The 6,029-nt window shown below is 34.8% G+C and overlaps 1 pseudogene; it reads left to right on the top strand.

The window, feature by feature from the left end:
• The first annotated feature begins 5,452 nt into the window (after positions 1–5,452).
• Positions 5,453–5,571, top strand: LOC118604321 (annotated as a pseudogene).
• Positions 5,572–6,029: the final 458 nt, after the last annotated feature.

Raw genomic sequence — 6,029 nt, 5'->3', positions numbered from 1 at the left:
TCAACAGTGAAAGAAGAAAAGGATCAAAACACCAATATGGAGGATGTGGAAGCCAAGGACACATGACCAATAAGTAAGTAAATAAATAACTGAAAATATAATAATTTAAGAAGCCTATGGGACAGAATTAAGGGTAATATCATCCATGTCATAAGGGTACCTAAAGAGGGAGAACAAAAAGTTGAAGAACTATTTGAAGAAATAATGATAAAAAACTTGCCTAACCTGGTGAAAGAAATAGACATACAACCCCAGGAAGCTCCCCAAAAAATGAACCCAAAGAGGCCCACACCAAGACACATCATAATTAAAATGACAATGGTTAAATACAAAGAGAGAATCTTAAAAACAAGAGAAAAGCAATTAGCTACCTAGGGAGAGCACCCATAAAACTGGTAGCCAATTTCTCAAAAGAAACTTTATAGGACAGAAGGGTTTGGCAGAAAATATTCAACATGATGAAAATCCAGGATCTACAACCAAGAATAATTTATCCAACAAAGCTATCATTTACAGTTGAAGGACAGATAAAGAGCTTCCAGACAAAAATAAGCTACAGGAATTCATCGACACCAAGCTGGTATTACAGGAATTGTTGGAGGAGCTTCTTTAAGAAGAAAGAACATGTATCAAAAACATGAATAAAGAGTGGTAATAACTACATATTTATGAACAAGTACCTCAAATGGAAAAAAATTTAACTGCTCCAATCAAAAGATAGAGTGACTAAATGGATAAGAAAACAACACCCCTACATATGCTGTCTACAAGAGACTCACTTGAGATTGAAAAATACACAGACTAAAAGGAAGAGGATGGTAAAAGATATTGCTTTAATGGACCTAGAGGGTATTGCACTGAATGAAATAAGATAGATAGGGAAAGATAAATACCATAAGATTTCACATACATGTGGAATCCAAAGAACAAAATAAATAACAACAAAAATGGAAATAAATTCATAGATACAGAGAATATTTTGAGGTCTACTAGACAGGAGGGGGTTATGAGAATGTTGAAAAAGGACAAAGAGATCAATAAGTATGAATGAATAGATACAAAATAGTCATAGAGATGTAATGTGTAGCATAAGGAATAGTCATCAATGTTGTAAAAAATATTTAAGAGAGGAGTACCTGATTTAGTGGGGTGTCCACTTTGTGAGTTATATAAATCTCTAATCACTATGCTGTACAACTGGAACTAATATATTATTGTATACCAACTATAATTGAAAAAAAAAACTCATTGAATTGTACAAAGTAAATATGAGCAACTAATTTTCTATTATACTTCAATAACGCTGGGGGGGAAATCTCATTTTTCATTTTCATAGATTTTACTTCTTACCTATACTCCCTCCAAGTTATTTAACCATAGTAAGAATATTATATGGAAGTACACCTATTCCTGAAAACTTTGAGAGTATAAGTCTACTCTGTTGCCTTTTCTCATTTTCACTTATCCTACTTTCTGTAGTTTTTCCTGTTTTTTTTTTTTTTATTTTAAATTTAGCTTCCAATTATGAGCCTCTATATCCTTAAAACTTTGCTTGTGGGAATTCTTTGAGATGTTGAATGAAGGTGAATTACTCCCAAGAGAATTAACATTTCTCGGTTTCAGTCTCTTGAGGAATATACCAACTCAGAAACACTTTTACTGAAATTCTTAGCCTACAATTTTAATTACCATCCAGGCAGTGTAAATGTGGGCTGTAAACCCCTGAGTCGTTTTTTTGGTTTACTTATTCCGAAGAAAAATTATTTCCTCCTCTATCTAGCACCAAAGACCTTGACATAAATTCTTTCTTTAATTTATTTGAACATAGTAAAAAATATTTATGTTTAAGTTTACCTATTCCAGAAGTCTTTGGGGGTACAGGAGCAGCTGACTTATTTCTAGTCTACTTGACAATATTATGTGAGACCTTATACTAGACCTTCATTTGTCTTTGTTTTCTTAAGCTCTGCACTGTGAACCATAAAATCACACACACACACAAAAAAAAAACAAACAAAAACAAAAAACAAATGTCTCTAAGATTCAACAAATGATTTATATGTAAAAGTCTTAATCCTTATTGCTGTGGGTTCCCACTTTGACATAGGCCTCTAGGATTTCTTTATTCTTTCTTTTTGGGACAGGGAAGGAAGAAGACGGAAGGAAGGAAGGAATGAGGAAGGGAAGGAGGAAGGAAGGAAGAAGGAAGGAAGGAGGAAGGAGGACTTCTTTTCATCCTTACTTCATCTATTACTGCCTCCTCCCTCCATCCCTCTCTTCTTTTTATTTCTTTCTTCTTTCTTTCTTTCTTTCTTTCTTTCTTTCTTTCTTTCTTTCTTTCTTTCTTTCTTTCTTTCTTTCTTTCTTTCTTTCTTTCTTTCTTTCTTTTTCTTTCTTCCTTCTTTTTGTCTATGCAACAATGCATTTTTTTAAATCCAGCATTTTCATTAGAAGGATCTGCCAAGGTATGTTTTATCATACTGTTAGAAACAAAAGTTACTTTTTCTCTAATCTGAATAAGATCATTTTGTCCTGAATTCAATTAAACAATAAGTTCCAAACACGCTGCATTAAATACAGCGTCACCGTACCACCTTTTACATTGTTGTTTCTGCTCTTCCACTCAAACCAGCTATCCTTGTCATGCTTTCTTTATAGCCAAATTTTAAACAGTCTTCAATGCTCAAGTTCAACCTCCAACTTAAAGTTTGTCTGAATATTCTAGCTAGTATTAATTTAAATGCTCCTTACAAAGCAGATACATAAATAATATACATTATAAGGTTATAAATAAGATAATGAATCATTATCCCTATTTTATTTAATTAAGAAGCTGAGCCTAGGCCTACCTATGTTAGGAAGTACTGAAATTGGTGTTTCAACCTTTCTTCTGATGCCTCACCTTGAGGCTGCAATAACACAGAACTCTATATCTGACTTAATTCTTTGCTGCTAACAATTGCATCTCCAGGATGTGAACAGTTGTGGTTCTTAAGGGTAGCTCAGGATAGAGGCAGCCCCATAAAAAATCCCAAAACATACAATCTAAGTAAAAAGTACTCCTGTCACATCTTATTTCAACTGTGGGATAGAAATGTTTTACCCAATGGAGTCATAACAGGCCCTTGGTACTTTGACCAGCCTGTCCTCTAACTACTGAGATTGTTTTTATTTTGTTTTGTTTTTAATCCATGCCTCATCTGCAGGAGCAGCAGCTATAGCTCAGCTTCATCCTCCCTCTTTTTCCCATCCTTGGTTCTTGAAAGTCTCTGGAGAATTTAGATGATGTGCCAGCTCATGGTATAGCTTGGTTTGGGGATCCGTGCTCTCAGTAATACCAGTACCACTGACCCCGCTTTTAAAAATCAAGAACAGAAAAGCAGAATTTTTAATACTTAATAGTGTAAAATATAAACATTTCAATATTTTATATAACCCATTTTACTAACTGTGCTGTTTAAAATAATAACCGATATCTATAAACCCCGTTACTGCTTATAATTCACTAAATTTTACTTAATAACAATGCTGAGTATAAATAATATGTCATTCAGTTTTCTAGATGTCAGAAGACAGATTCAGAAAAGATAGATTCTCCAAGGTCACATGTTCTTTAATGGCTGAGTCAGGTCTGATATCCCACAAGCTTCTGTGATTAAAACATCACTTCACCCTTTGGAATATTGGGTTTTTTATACATAAAGTCTTGCTTAAGTGACAGATGAAGGGCAGGTTGCCCACATTTTTTCCCCAAGCAGCCCTAACACCAGGTCTGTGATTTTTCTGAGTGATCAGAATTAGGTATCTTAATTTTCAGATTTCTGTGAGAAACAGAAACTCAGGGAGTTGTGTCAGTGCTTGTGTCATGGTTTTAGGTGTGTTCGTGGCTCAGAAGTCATGTCGTAAATAATATCTGAAATAGAAAATTCTTAGTTCTGCACTCCAGGACTTCATGATGAGAGCTCGAGTCCCTGTTGGACATCAGATAGTGTTGCTCAGGATTCAATTTTGACACAGCCAGAACCCTTGTATCTCTACAACCTTCCCACTTCTGATCCCAGAAAATTACCCAATGTAATATTTGAGTCAAAGGAGTCTAAAATTTGCTTGTTTGAAAGTAAAAAAGGGCCAGAGGAATTAAAAACAAAACAAACAAAAAACGATTAATGACCTGTTTCAGTCTGCTCAGCGCTATAACAGAATACCACTTACTTGTTGGTTTATAAACAAGAGCAATTTATTTCTCACACTTCTAGGAACTAGAAATCCAAGATCAAGGCACCAGTAGAATTGGTGTCTAGTAAGAAACTACTGCCTTCTTCATAGATGTCCATCTTCTTTCTGTGTCCTAGAGAGCAAAGGAGCTCTCTAGGGTCTCTTCTATGAGGGCATCTTCTATAATCTCATCACGAGGGCTTCATCCTCATAACCTGATTACCTCACAAAAGACTCACCTCAAAAATGATGTCTCATTGGAGATAAGGTTTCAACATGTGAATTTGAGGAACAGAAACATTCAGTCTATAGCAACTGCTTTATTAGAAAAAATAACACAAAATGTATTATGAAAACCAAAGATGAAATTGTTTTGCTGTTGTTAAGGAAAGCAATTTAGTTGGATTAAAAACTAACTAGAAAATCATGAAGTGACAGTACAGCTTTTCTGGAGTTTGTCTTATCACCTTCCCACTCTCTTCAATCTGTTTGGCATAAAAATGCTTCTTATATGTTATTTCCCATCTCCCACTTCCTAATAATTTTGGCTTTGTCCAAGAATATTTTTATATATCTACAAAATACTTAGCATTTCATCGGAGGCTCAGTATTCAGTTACTAATTTATTTCTCATCATAATTCCTATGAAGTAGGTATTATTTCCAATGAGAAAACAGGGGCTCAGAGAGATCAACTTACTTGCCTAGGATTGTAGAAATAGTAACTAACACAATAGATGTAAACCATATAACCTAGCTCAAAAGCACTAAACCAGAATGCCTCTCTAATATATTAGGCTACCATAGTTGTCAAAAGCTACCCATTCCACCTTTCTCACACCAGAAATCTTAAGAAAGTCAGCAAGAATCTGTTATACTGTTGACTGATGAAATATTTACTGATGAAATATTTTAAGAAAATACAGTTCTGAATATCAAGAGAATATTATATCTTAATTTATCTATTGCAAGTTATTTCTTACCTATGAGATACACACATACAAATTATTTTCAATGAGAATGTAATCAGATTATCACAGAATGTTTATGATCACTTACCCATACTTTATCAGTTTTGTAAAACCAAGAGCTAACATTTATAAAGTATTTTCTATGAAATATGTCAAGTGGGTGATAAACATTTTTGCATGTTTTGCCTCATTCAATTCTTCCAGCAGTGCTGTCATTGACTACATTTGACAGATGAGAAAGACTGAGTATTACAAAGTTTATGCCAAGTCTACGGCCATGCTACCCTGAACGAGCCCGATCCTGTCTGATCTCGAAAGCTAAGCAGGGTTGGGCCAGGTTAGTACTTGGATGGGAGACTACCTAGGAAGACCAGGTGCTGTAGTGTAAAAAATAAGGGATAGTAAGCTGGCAAGGTCCTTGCAATCTGTGAGGTCAACCAAGGGTTGCCATGCCTAAAAAGAAAAAAAAAATAAAAAGAAGAAAGTTTATGTCAAGAGTAGAGCGAGAGATACAAACTTCAATTGGACTTCAAGGCCTTTGTATAACCTTCATCTGCCTGCAAAAAAGGGGAAATCAGGATTTGTAGAACACGCACACATTTTATTACTGATCTGAGATAAAAATGCAGGCAGGCCTCTCTATGCCCAACAGTGACTGTGCTCTGCCTTCAGATATCTTAAGTTTTTAGGCGTATTTTTACAATTAAACCACTCTGCTAAGACTCAGCTTATAAAAGAGATGGTTTAAATTTTCCATTTCAGATTCCTGGCATTTCCACATACCTCTTGGACTGGTTATCACTTACAATGATCTCTTTGCAGTGCTAATTTCAGGGCTAAATAA

Source organism: Rousettus aegyptiacus, unplaced genomic scaffold (genome assembly GCF_014176215.1).
Source record: "Rousettus aegyptiacus isolate mRouAeg1 unplaced genomic scaffold, mRouAeg1.p scaffold_m13_p_6, whole genome shotgun sequence".
Taxonomy (NCBI): Eukaryota; Metazoa; Chordata; class Mammalia; order Chiroptera; family Pteropodidae; genus Rousettus; species Rousettus aegyptiacus.
This window is presented reverse-complemented; position numbering and strand designations above follow the sequence as displayed.